We start from the raw sequence: 13485 nt of genomic DNA on the forward strand, positions 1-13485 counted from the left end.
AACCCTTACCTTCTGTCTTAGTATCATTTCTAAGACAAAAGAGTAGCAAGGACTAGGCAATTGGAATTTAAGTGGCTTGCCCTGGATCATACAGCTAGAAAGTGTCTGAGGTCAGATTTGAACCTAGGACCTCCTGTTTCTAAGTCTGGCATGCTATTCAATGGGCCATCTGGCTGCCATGCTGGTAAATGTTTAAACAAACTGCTGGTGGGTGAGGGGCAAGGTGGGGTGTGGTAGGGAATTATGCACAAAATACTTAAATTTAAGCTGATTCTTAGCATTTTCTCCATCACTTTCTTAAGTCTAGACAATCTGTGGAACAATAAATCAAGCCCTGACTTGCAACATTTGCCTGATTTCCAATGCACATATTAAAATGTTAACAATCATCTGTCCTGAGCAGGAGCTGACTCGAGCACACTCCGGATTCCCTTCATGTTTCAACTAACCTAATTCAAAATGCTTGTCTCTCCTTGCGTAGACTATTGAAATAACAAGTTTAAAAACTGACCTCCAGTCTATCCCCTCTCTAGTCTGTCCTCTATACTACTGTCCCATAATCTTCATAATATGTCATGTTACTCATAATTCTTCACACAGAATACCAGTGACTCCTAGTCACCTACTGAATGAAATATAAACTTCTGACCCTGGCATTCAAAGCCCCTCCAACATGGCCAACCTGCCTGTCCATCCTTATCTCATACTGCTTTTATTTCACATATTCCACTTTCCAGTGAAACTGTACTACTCTGTTCCTTATTCTCGTTCTTTTCTCTTCCATATCCTGCTTTGGCTCATACCATCTGCCATTCCTGAAATTCAGTAGTCCCATAATATAGCACTAAGTGTATTCCTTTACCTTTTTCACTCCCTACATCCTCAGTGCTAAAACTGTAGAATCCTCAGATTGCATTAAAGGACACTGTCTACCTTCTAGTACAATTGCCAAGAAGGCACTTTTGAAAGTAGTAATTTAAAAAACAGTTGTAAAGAGGGAGCAGAAAATGCATAGGTAGGAAAAAAGGGGTCACTCATCACTAGTACAAAACATCACTCTTTCTTCTTCACGTTGCTTGCTGGGACATTGTCTGTGGCTTTGGGCATTGGACTGGTTTTCCTGGAATGTCTTCTCAGATAAACATTGTCACTCCAGGAAAAAAATTAGTCAATCAATTGCCCCATTGCTCTATTAGCCTTTCCAGGGGCTTCCCAGTCCAAAATACCCTTCCCTGGATACCATACATGTCTCCATCTTTCCCCAGATGGCACAATGCATAGAGTGCTAGACTTGACATCAGGAAGAATCATCTAGTCTGATATTTACTAGCTGTGTGACCCTGGGCACATCTTTTCACCCTGTGGCCTCAGTTTCCTCATCTCTAAAATAAGCTGGAAAAGGAAATGGCAAAGCACTCCAGTCTCTTTGCCAAGAAAACCCCAAAAGGGATCACAAAGAATTAGGCAGGACTAAAAAGACTGAAGAACCAGGAAGGCAGGAGTCTTTTTTTTTTTTTTATTTGTGTGCCTCTAACTAGCCAAATACTTGGCTGAAGGTGAGCATTTAATAGATTCACTTACTTAGTGACCAGAAGAGAGACCTGAGAAATAAGGTAGCTGGGAGAGCCAATAGATATATTTACTTTTTTATCTCCCTCCAAAAAAAAAAGTCATATTTGAAGTATGTGGCCTTTGTCAGACCTGACTGATGGGGACCTGACCCAAGGCAAATGAGACAGAGTTGAGTAATGCAGCAAAGCTTTATTGTGGGAAAGGAAGGGGTGGCAGAGGAAGGGAGAGAAAGGGGGCACCCACAAACCTGCAGATGGAATAGTCTCCACCTGGGTGGAGAAGGGGGCAGTTTTTTATAGGGTGGTGGCCTGGGATGAGGTAACCTGGATTGTCTCTCTTGGGCAAAATCGGGGTACTTGCGTGAAGTTCACTGGACAGCCCTAAGGGAGTTGACTGGGGGGGAGGGCTTTTGGTTCCCAGGCTTCTATAGTCTTCACTGTGGTACAGACAGTATAAACCCAGAACATCAATCCATCATGGATTTGTCAAGTCACAGCATGGGAAGTAACAGTGTCCTATGAAGTGGAACTACTTGCTTTGTTCTGGAGTGCCAACAGATGCAATCGAAGGGGAGCTTCGGTCTCAGGGTCCATCAGTCTTTGTATCATAAATCATTTCTGGAGAAATAAATCACCATCTCACCACCACCACCATCACCTTTGAATCTTCCCTTGTGACCAAGAAGAAAAATAAAACAAATCATCTTGGGCAGTAACTACATCTGACAAATCTAAGTCTTTGTACCTTTTGTGTGCATACCTCTGCTGATTTGCCTATTATTAGGGAGGAAAAAAACTTTAAGAGGGGCAGGTTAGATAAAGAGCATCCTACCTGCAGTTGGGAGGTCCTGGGTTTAAAATCTAGCCTCAGACACTTCCTAGATGTATAACCCTGGACTAGTCACTTAACCCTAATTACCTATCTCTTGCTGTTCTTCTGTTTTAGAATTGATGCTAACAAAAAGGCATGGGCTTTTTTAAATAACTGCTTAATGCAAGTAGATTAATCAGTAGCTAAGCAAATAGTATTCTGCTACCTCCCTTCTACAGAGGAAATACAGATGTTTACATATTCCCCAAATTTTCAAACTGGAAGTCACCACAAAAGCTATCAAATCCAGACTCAGAATTTCACAGATTAGGAAAATGTGGCTCAGAGAAGGCAAGGGACTTGGGATCACAGAAGTTGAAAGGGCCTTAGAGATAATCTAATCCAAGATCTGAATTTTGCAGATGAGATAACTGAGGACCAAAGAGAACTGAATTTCCAAAGGACCAACCTCCCCCACCAAAAATCCCTGAAAGCACTAGAGCCCTTTAATAAAATTATTACTATCATTATTATTGTGCTGGTGGTTTGATATTGATAACAATAGTAACAATAATAAAAATAATAATCACTCAGCTATATATTGCTTTGATGTTTCCACAGCATTTTACTTACATTATCTCATCTTATCCTCAAGATCATCCTGTAAGGTAGGTGCTCATATTAACCTCATTATACAGATGAGAAAAAGTGTGTATAGAGGTAATGACTTGTCCAGGATACAATGACTAATAAGTTCTTCAAACCTATGTACCAATCAGGACTTCCCTCTACCATATCCTGGGGAGGCTTGGAGAGAATCAAGAACTGGTTTAGCAATTCAAAGCTCTTTATTGCCCAAATACAGCCTGCAAGGTTACAGGACAGGTCTGGTGAGATCTATTCTGGGTCCAAGGTTCCTCCAGATTACCCAATTATGACTTCCTCCCATCCTCTCCCAACCACCAGTCCATAATAATTACCTTTGCCTTTTGTTTCTTTTCCTTGATATGTAGATAATCTTCTAGTTTTGCCAAAGGAGAATTGCTTGCTTGGAAAACAGCCAAAGCAATTCTGAATAATGGGTTCAACACTGCAGCCTTGTACAGATGTTTTATACCTTATGTTTGGAGAATCCCCAAATCATATTTTCAGGGTTGTCCTCGGTTTGAAATAATCCATTTCAGATCTCATTGACATCTGATTTTGACACAAAAGAACATTCATTCTGTCAGCTTAGTCCCTGCTAAGAATTATTTTTATTTAATTTTTTAAATTTCAATTTAAGAAAAAAATGGAATGTAACAATCATCAATAAATAGGCAGCTTCAAAGGAATAATGAACTGGAGGAATTCCATGTGAACTGGACAGACCTCCAGAAATTGATGCAGAGTGAAAGGAGCAAAACCATTATACACAGAGACGGATACACTGTGGTACAATCGAATGTAATGGACTTCTCCATTAGTGGCAATGCAGTGACCCTGAAAAACTTGGAGGGATCTATGAGAAAGAATCCTATCCACATTCAGAGGAAAAACTGGAGTAGAAACACAGAAGAAAAACAATTGCTTGATCACATGGGTTGAGGGGATATGGATGGGGATGTAGATTCTAAATGAACATCCTAGTGTAAACAACAACATGGAAATAGGTCCTGATCAAGGGCACATGTAATACCCAGTGGAATTGTGTGTTGCCTACAGGAAGGGGTGGGGGGAGGAAAGGGAAAGAACATGATTCTTATAACCAAGGAATAAATTTTTTTTAACCCTTTCCTTCTGTCTTGGAGTCAATACTATATATTGGCTCCAAGGCAGAAGAGTGGTAAAGGCTAGGCAATGGGGGTCAAGTGACTTGCCCAGGGTCACACCGCTGGGAAGTGTCTGAGGTTAAATTTGAACCTAAGACCTCCTGTCTCTAGGTCTGGCTCTCAATCCACTGAGCTACCCAGTTGCCCCCTTGGAATAATGTTTTAAATTGACTAATTAAATAAAATTTTCAAAAAAATAAATAAATAACAAATAGGCAGCTGTCAGAAACTATTTCCACATGTAATTGAAAAAAATTAAAACAAATAAAAACAAATAGGCAGCATTGCATAATACTCCAGACTCAGAGTCAGGAAACTCTGTATTCAAAGCCTGCTTTAAATGTTTACTAGTCATCTGATTCTGGGGAAGCGCTTAACTGTGTGCCTCAGTTTCCTCATCTGTGACAAATAGTTGGGCACAATGGCTTTTTGTTTGCTCCTAGCTCTAAATTATCTATGAATTATAATGTTACAATAAACACTTGAATATAAAAAGAACAAAGAATTAGATATACAGAGGTTGTTTTTTAAGTATATATTAAACTTAACAAAGTATTAACAAAATTGCCCTTTCTGTGTAACTTTATGAACTTTAAAAATTTTTAATGTTGTATTGCTCCTTTTTCCTTTTTTTTTCTTTTTTTGCATCTCTATCACTATCCATTTATTCACAGTTATCCTCTCCTCATAAGGTATAAGTATTGGCAACCCAAAAAAAAAATCAATAGACGGATGTTTCCTTCAAGCTCTTTTCAAGCATAAGCATTAGCTTGACTCATAATGGAACCCCTTTCATGGAATCATGGAATCTGGAAATTGTCCTTATAGCAATTTGTTACTGAATCAAATTATTCTCCTATTTTAACATTTAAGAAGTCGTCAATGCATCATCAAGACTCAACTCTTACCTTAGGCAGGAAACTTTTCCCAGTACTTCCTTCCACCTCTGGCCTCCCCACTAAGATGACCCCTTTGCATGTCCTTTCTCCCATTAGAATGCAAATTTCTTGACAGTAAGGGCTACTTTTTTTTGTCTTTCTTTACATTCCAGTGCTTAGCACAGTTCCTGGGCCAGAGTATAATTGTTTTACAAATGTTTAATGATGTATTGAAATAGATTCTTAAATTTCTCCTGCTTGGTCGTTGTTTACCAAATGCACTAAATGTTGTTGCCAAATTGCAAAACTGAATTTAAGGTTTAATCTGCATTATTAACATGTTATTCATCACTTTCTTGGGTCATTTTGTTGTCACTGAATCATTTTTAAATTGTATCTTACTCTTCTTGACTCCATTTGGGATTTTCTTGCCAAAGATTCTGAAATGCTTTGCCAGCTCATTTTACAGATGAGGAAACTGAGGCAAATAGGATTAAATGATTTGCCTAAAATCACACAGCTAATTTTAGATGCTGCAATAAACACAGCTGATTAGAAAATTCTCCACTAAAATGTTAACAATGAGCAGTGACTTTTCTTTTTAAAATAGCTTTCAGTGAAAGTGTAGCTGAAATAGAAGTCCCAACTTTTTCCCCCAAAAGCTTCATTCCATCAAGAGGAAATCTGCTTTGCTCCAGAAGATTACATCCTGTCACTTGTTTTTTGTTTTGTTTTTTTTTTGGGGAGGGAATTAAAAATAAAACCCAATCAGAGGTACCCAGTAGTCAAGGTTAGGCCAAAAGCAGCCTCTCCGCTCCCCCGCATACCCATTCTTTTCCAGTTAGACAGGACTATGGACAGATTCAACACACAGATTGTCACTACTAGAGAGATAAAGGAGGGGTTCCCTTTGGCTTGTGCACTTGTGTGACCTGCTTTACAATCCCCTTTGTACAACAATGTGTGGAAGATTAGGGGAACAGAAGAAAAAAGTCAGATAATGCATCTTGAAGAACTCAGGAAAGGGGCTATTAGGTGGCTCAGTGGATAGAAAGCCAGGCCTGGAGAAGGGAGGTCCTGGGTTCAAATCTAGATTCAGGTACTTCCTAGCTGGGTGATCCTGGGAAAGTCACTTAAACCTTATTGCCTCGCCTTTACCAGTCTTCTGCCTTGGAACCAACACAGTGATTCAAACATGAAAGGTAAAGACCAAGACCCAAACAATTCATTTTCGGTAAGGTAAAGGTAACGAAGAAACCATAGATGAATCATAGAAGAAAGAGAGTGGACCGGTGACTTCAGTGACAGTGACAGGGAATTCCAAGGCGGGGAAACTCCCTCCTCCAATGCAGATCATCACCTTCTTTGTAATTTATAGTCTTAGCTGCTTAGAGCATTGAGAGGTTATGATATGCCCAGAGTCATACAGTTAATATAAGAGAAAGGTATTGACTTGGTGTGGAGTGAGAAATTCATGTGTAATTCTCAAGTTATTAAAGGCTGTTAAAATCTAAAGGCTGGTGTTCCCACCTCCCCATTCTTAGCAAAGCTTTGCAGCTTTAAGGGAGCCTGTCTGGGAATTGCCCCAAGCAGAGTCTTAGATCCAGAGGTACTCCGGACCAAATCTTAAGAACCAATTTAATAAAAAAATAAAAAGAAATATGCCATTCAAAAAAAAAAAAAGAAGCAATCTAGAGTACCTTTTTGTCCTAGAAGCCTCTCCTACCCTATCTTTGTAGCCCCTCCTAGATAATCCAGTTCCAAACTACTCCCCTCTTTGTATTTGTCTCCAACTTCCTGGTCATTTCTTTAAAATATTGATTTGTTTGGTTGTATCCATTGTGAAACTATTTTCCAATTTGTTGAAGATATTAATAAGCTTGAATGTGTTCATTGTAAAGTCAACATAAAACTATTCAAGATTCTGTCTCCAACCAATATAAAAATGTTATAATCCCTTCTGGGAGACTTGATTGCATCAGAATTCTACTATAAGTAAGGGATTTTTCTGTGAATTGTTGGACATTTGTCTTAGGTCACAACTTGAAGCAGTGCCCCACATTTTCTCAGCAATCCCTTGGGGGCATCTGTCTTGTGTCTTCAACCTGACACAGTGCCCTTCCTCTCTCTCTCTCTCTCTCTCTCTCTCTCTCTCTCTCTCTCTCTCTCTCTCTCTCTCTCTCTCTCTCTCTCGCTCTTGCTGTGCGTGTGTGTGTCTGTCTCAATAAAGTATTATATTTTAAATTATTTATTTCCATGGTTATATTTTTTAATAAATGGCAAAAGAGGGTAAACTTTGAAATTTCCAAGGTCCCCTCAATTTCCACCCTACACAACTTGAACCTAGGTCTTCCTAGATTTGAAACCAACTGCTGCCCTTGTATGCAAATCATAGTATCAGAAATTCCGAGTGGAAATGAATATTTTAGAAGCTGTGTAGTCCAAACCTGCCATTTTATGGATGAGAAAACTGAGGCCCAGAGAAACTAAGGCCCAGACAGACTTGCCCAAGTTTATATAGGTAATAAGGGCAAAGTTTGGACCTAAATTCAGGTTCTCTGATTCTAAATCCATCATCTATGCCATAATGTTTCTCTCAACCTGGATAAGTTTTACAAGTGGATACCAGCCAAAAAAAAAACTTCCCTTGAACTCTTGGTTGCTTGGCAAACTCCAAAAATAAATACAACATTGTAGTTTATGAAGTTAAGCAGTGGTGTGCTAGTAATTATTTAAGGACTCTGAAACTGCAAGACCGAATTTAAGGTTCAATCTGCTTTATTAATATTTTCTCTCTCACTTTCTTAGGCCTTTTGTTGTTGTTGAGTCATTTTTTAATTGTGTCTGACTCTTCTTGATGGTATTTGAATTTTTCTGGACAAAGATACTGAAATGGCTTGTCAGCTCATTTTTCAGATGAAGAAACTGAAGCAAATGTGGTTAAATGACAAGTCCAAGATCACACAGTTGTAAAGATTAAAATTTAGGAATATGGGGAGACTGAGGCAGGTAGAAATTAGTTTCTCTCTGCAAGAAGTATTATATTTTTTAGAGGTTTATTAAAGGTTAAAGATTAAAGAATATACAAGTAAGAAACATGTGCCTAGGCCAGAGGCCTAGACAAAATAACCTCACATCACGCAAGAAACGCGCCTGCTCCAAAACGGAAGTTCAAAAGAGCCAAGAGAGACCCCTCAAAAGCCTTTGAATCAGCTTACATACCTTCTCCATCTCTGCCCAGGTGAGATTACAAGGCATTCTGGGGAAGTGGAGCAAAGGCTCATGGGGATTGTAGTCCTGTATTCGAGTCTATTTTTTACACAGTTGGTGTCTGAGACCAGATTTTAATTTGGGAAGATATCTTCCTGACTCCAGGCCTATTACTCTATCTACTGTACCACCCAGATAATTATAAAAACAATAAATCAAGCCCCAATCTGGAGCATTTGCCGATAAATGTGTAAGCTGAAAATCTAACAATTGGCTATGAGATGGCTACAGCAAACCAATGAATGGGGGAAAACATTGCCCTAATAGACTAAATGTAAATGTAGCATTTTACAGTGGAAACAATCCTGCATTTGGAGGCAGATGACCTAAATGTGCACCACTGCCCTTCCTCTTACTATGGGGTGATCTCTAGTACATCACATGGTTTATTTAGACTTTGTTTCATTTTCTATAAAGGGAAGGAACCCAGCCTAGATAACCGCTAAGGTCCCTTCAGCCTCTAATGTAATGATCCTCTTCATTCTCACTTTATCTTCTATGGGTTATAGAATAGGTAGTAGAACAAATCCATCATTAATGAAAACTAAGAGACAAAGGAGTCCATTTTAACTTCTTCCTGCTTAAACAAAAGAAACAACAAAACATTTTTGAGTTCATTTCCACATTTCATTGTCTGATGATGCTTTTCAAAAGCCATATTTTCCCCATTGTTATTTACATTAAAATGTCAATCCAGCCTACTCCCATGGAAATTCCATCAACTCTACAGGGAACTGGGCCACTCAGGCCACCGGGAGATACAGATGTTCTTATCTGTCGTCTGCTGGTGTATAACAGCTGCTGACCTAATGTTTGGAATACATCATGTCCTGTTTTGCTAAACTGTACAAAGAATTAGCCATGAGGACCCACACCTAACATTGAGATGTAATGACCTTGGGAGTAGCTAGCTATATTGAGTAATGGCCCTCAGGAAAACAGGGCAAGAAAAAAAAAGCAGCAGAATCAGCATCAAACTTCTGGTACTCTTGTGAATGAACATGCCTAGAATGTTCTGTTTCACCAGCCACTGAGATTCCCTGCCTTCCTTCAAAACTTAGAGCAGCAGGGTACTCAGTGGATAGAGAGCCAGACCTAGAAACAGGAGGTCTTGGGTTCAAATCTTATCTCAGACATGTCCTAGCTGTATGACCCTGGACAAGTTACACTAATTCCCCACTGCCTGACCCTCACCGTTCTTCTGCCTTGCAACTGATATTGTATCATTTCTAAGATAGAAGGTAAGAGTTAAAAAAAATGAAAAAACCTCAATGGGAATCTTCTCTATTGCAGAGACTTTCCCAGTCTCTCCCAAGCATGGTTTCCAACACTTTTAATGTCATGGATCCCTTTGGCAGCCTAGCGAAGCCTATTGAACACCTCTCAGAATGATGGTTTTAAAAGCATTAAATAAAATACATAGGAGTACAAAAGAAAACAAGGTTAGTTAAAAAAAAAAATTCCCATCCAAGTTTGTTAACCCTGTAAAATCTATCCATAGACCCTTTGAGGTCTATGGGCCCAGAGGTATGCTGAAGCCAGAAGAGCTGGCTCAAAAAAGATGATTATTAAATTTTTACAGTAAGCATTTTCACCACTGAAAATGGCAAATACTGTAAATTAGTGTTTGTTGACAATCATTTTGTTGATTGTCTAGAAATAAAAAAGAAATGGACAAAATTGTAATAATGCAGATTAAACTTCAAAGTATGCCTTAGAACCCCCCTCCCCCAAAATAATCTGTTTTTTAGATATTTTTTCTTATTTCTAGATCTATTTTCATGTTAGAAAGACATTGCTTTTGTTATACTAGGGGCATCCAACAAAATATTCAAAATCAAACTTTAAAAAAAAAAAAACTTACTCTAGTATCTTAAAAATAAAAAGAATCCCCCTCTCCCCAGCAGGTTGTTAAACTTTTACTAGCACACTCCTGCACAGATCCAGATTAAGAACTCCTACTCCCATTTCAAGTGCTTTCCCTCGAAGACTGCTTTCCATCTACTCCATGTTTCTCACATAGTATCTCTCCCAATAGAAGGTGGTGCTTATCTTTTCACTATTCTGTGTATCTCCAGCACTTAGAAGGCCAGCAATTAATTAAGTAATTCATAAATATTTGTTGACTGGCTAACAAACATCTTACTGGACAAATAAGAATCCTCAAAAGGAAGAGACTTGGAATCCCTGGCGCTTTCACCTCTCAGCTCTAATGCTACCTCCTACAGGAGCCCTTTCCTTCTTGGAGTGTGTGAGGTGTCCAGGAAGGTCTAGTACCTCTGGTGTGAGGACTTGCTGAGTGCTTTTCAGGGCTGCTCATCCCCCTTTGGTGCCCACCTTTCACCCAATTCTCACCTGTGGCTCCAAGAAGCTGTAGCATGTACAGTGGCCACACCTTGTCATAACTTTCTCAGCAGTCAAGCTAACCCAGGTTGAGGGAAACCTGGAGGCATCATACCATCAGTGAGTTAGGGGTATGTCTTCCACAACCATCTGAAGACTTCCCTGGCAGAATGAGCAGATATAAACAATTCCTTCCAGCGGCCATGATGGAAGGCACTATGAAGCGCTTAGAGTTTGGTGACACATTGAAGATGCCAAGATCATCCTGGACTCTGGAAGAGAGAGTGAGGCTTATGGCTTTGTGCAACTCTGCCTTGCTTAAATCCAATTCACACTCAAGTCAAGACATCTCCCAATGAGGCTATTCCATCAAAGAAGAAAAACAACAACCCCTTCTCAACCCAGGGAAATTACTTTGTATTCATTTTGTAAATATTCTATGTTGACTTCCCTTATAAGAATGTAACAAATTCATGAGAAGGAACTATTTTGTTATAGTCTTTGTATTCATGATTTCTAGCACATTTTTTCCCCTTCTAGATTTGTGATTTCATTGATGTAAACACTAAAAGGTGGGGAAAGTCCCTCTATTAAAGCAGAGCCCCTAAAGTTCCTAGAATTGTCATTTTAAAAAGTTTGTGGGGATCCTGAGAGGTTAGATTGCTTTCCCAGAGTCATATAACCAATATGTTGCTGAGTCCTGATGCGAACCCAGGATTCTCTCAACTTAAGGCCATCTTTTTTTCCGCCTGGCATTCTGACTGGTATACTACCTGGTATATACTTTTGTCATTTAATTGTTTCAGTCATGTCTGACTCTTCATGATCCCATTTGGGATTCTCTTGGCAAAGATATCAGGCTAGTTTTCATTTCCTTCTCCAACTCACTTTATAGAAACTGTGACCAAAAGAGTTAAGTGACTTGTCCACGGTCACACAGCTAGTAAGAGTCTGAGGCCAGACTTGAACTCAGGAAGATGAGTATTTCTGACTTCCAGTCCAGCACTGTGTCACTTAGCCTCTCAGCCTGACAGACAATAAATGTCTGTAATTCTTGAGCTTTGTGAAGAGAGGCATAGCTTCAAAAACAGAGAGCTCTGGATCAGAAATTTAAATAAGGAAGGGATCTTAGAGATTGTGAATCTAATATCATAAAAAATTTTGCAGATGAGGAAACTGAAGCCCAAAGAGCAACCCACTCAAGCGTCATACAGCTAGTAATATTCAAAGTAAGATTTGAACCAAAGTCTCCCAGACTCCAAGCTAGCCAACTGTGCTGTAGTCTGCTCTAGTCAATCCTCATTTGGAGCATTGTGATCAGTTCTTGGTGTCCCAGTTTAAGAAAGATATTGATAAATTGGGGGAGAAGGGGGAAGTATCTAGAAGAGAAGAGAACAACTAGGATGATAAACTGTCCTGAGTTCAAGTCTTATGGGGACTGATTGAAGGAACTAGGGGTGTAGACCTAGAGAAAACTCTGAGGGGGAAGTAATAGTTGCCTCCAAGTATCTGAAGGGCTATTATATAGAGGAGGGATTAGATCAAAGCAGACCATTCTGCACTCTATATTCTTCATTTTTTAATGTCTTCTTCCACAAGAAGACAAATATGGAAATATGTTTGTATGGTAGTTCATGTATAACTAATATCAAATTGCTTGCTATCTAAGGGAGAGGGAGAATGAGGGAGGGAATGTTGTAAAAGGGGAATTTATTCTTTTTCCCCTTTTCAGCTGTGGGTACTTGGTGTGAGTTTGTACTCGGGCTGGAAGGGAGGACTGTGTGAGGAAAATCATTGGATAAATTTAGTCACTAGGCCAGAACAGCCAGAAAAATGGAGCAATGGAGTCATGAATATTGGGAGACCAGGAAGGCAGGATGATCTTCCCTGCAATACCCCATAGACCGCCCCCTGGACTGCCCCCATGGGTGGTCCAAGCAAATTAGAAAACCATGATTGGCTCCTGGGACATCACAGTGTTAGTGGGCAGAGACTAAGCTGGATAAATTGAAGCATGTGGAGAGCTCAGGGGTGCTGAACTTCCATGTTTCCTGGTGACTGCTCTCCTTAGTATCAGTGTGGTAGGGGGCCCAAAATGGAGGCCACAGATTTTAACAGAATTTAACTACCTCTCTTCTATTTTTCCATCTTCTTCCTCCTACTACTTTAGATTTAATAAAATTAGTATTCTACAACCAGTCTCATCAATTTTTAATTCTTACAATGTGGTATTCAAAATGTTAGAAGACAGGCACCAAAAATTGTGTTTACATGTAATTGGGGGGAAATGAAACATTACCAAAAGAACAAAAAGCACAATCTGTTTTGTACTTCTATCATAGAATGTGAGGCAGTCTCTGCGAATGCCTCAAGGAGAGAGAGAGAGAGAAAAAGAAAAGATGAAAAGATAGTAGATTGGATTGGGGGGGGGGGGGGCGTGTGACAGAGCCAGGTATGAGATGGCAGAAATGAGTCAGAAACCAGGCCGTATTGATTGCAATGGAGCCACAGCAGAACTCCGATCTCTCTGGAACACAAAGGCATGAACCATCCAGGGATCCAAAATTAATACCACACAGGTCAGGAGAAATGATATAGCTAGCTGAAAGATCAGCCTAGGTTCCTCAGACTATTTGCCAAACCCGAACCTTATGGTTGAGAGAATAGGGTGCAGGCAATGGAATGAATTAGAAAGAGCTAGGTATTAGCATTGGAAAAGAAAGGTGCCTGGCCGGAGGCCAGGTCCCAGGTGAGAGAGATAGAGAAGGAAAGAAATTAAAGACAGACATCGGTGAGAGGTA

At 39.7% G+C, this 13485-nt stretch overlaps 1 long non-coding RNA gene across 1 annotated transcript; it reads right to left on the bottom strand.

Annotated features, from left to right (window-relative positions):
• Positions 1-1741: 1741 nt before the first annotated feature.
• LOC103104486 (uncharacterized) lies at positions 1742-11172 on the bottom strand. Its single transcript, XR_470017.2, has 3 exons — positions 10697-11172; positions 3363-3579; positions 1742-2242 (listed from the first exon to the last, which is right to left on the bottom strand). It is a non-coding gene; the product is annotated as an uncharacterized LOC103104486 (long non-coding RNA).
• Between the last annotated feature and the right edge of the window lie 2313 nt (positions 11173-13485).

The sequence above is a fragment of the Monodelphis domestica genome, chromosome 7, assembly GCF_027887165.1.
Source record: "Monodelphis domestica isolate mMonDom1 chromosome 7, mMonDom1.pri, whole genome shotgun sequence".
Classification (NCBI taxonomy): Eukaryota; Metazoa; Chordata; class Mammalia; order Didelphimorphia; family Didelphidae; genus Monodelphis; species Monodelphis domestica.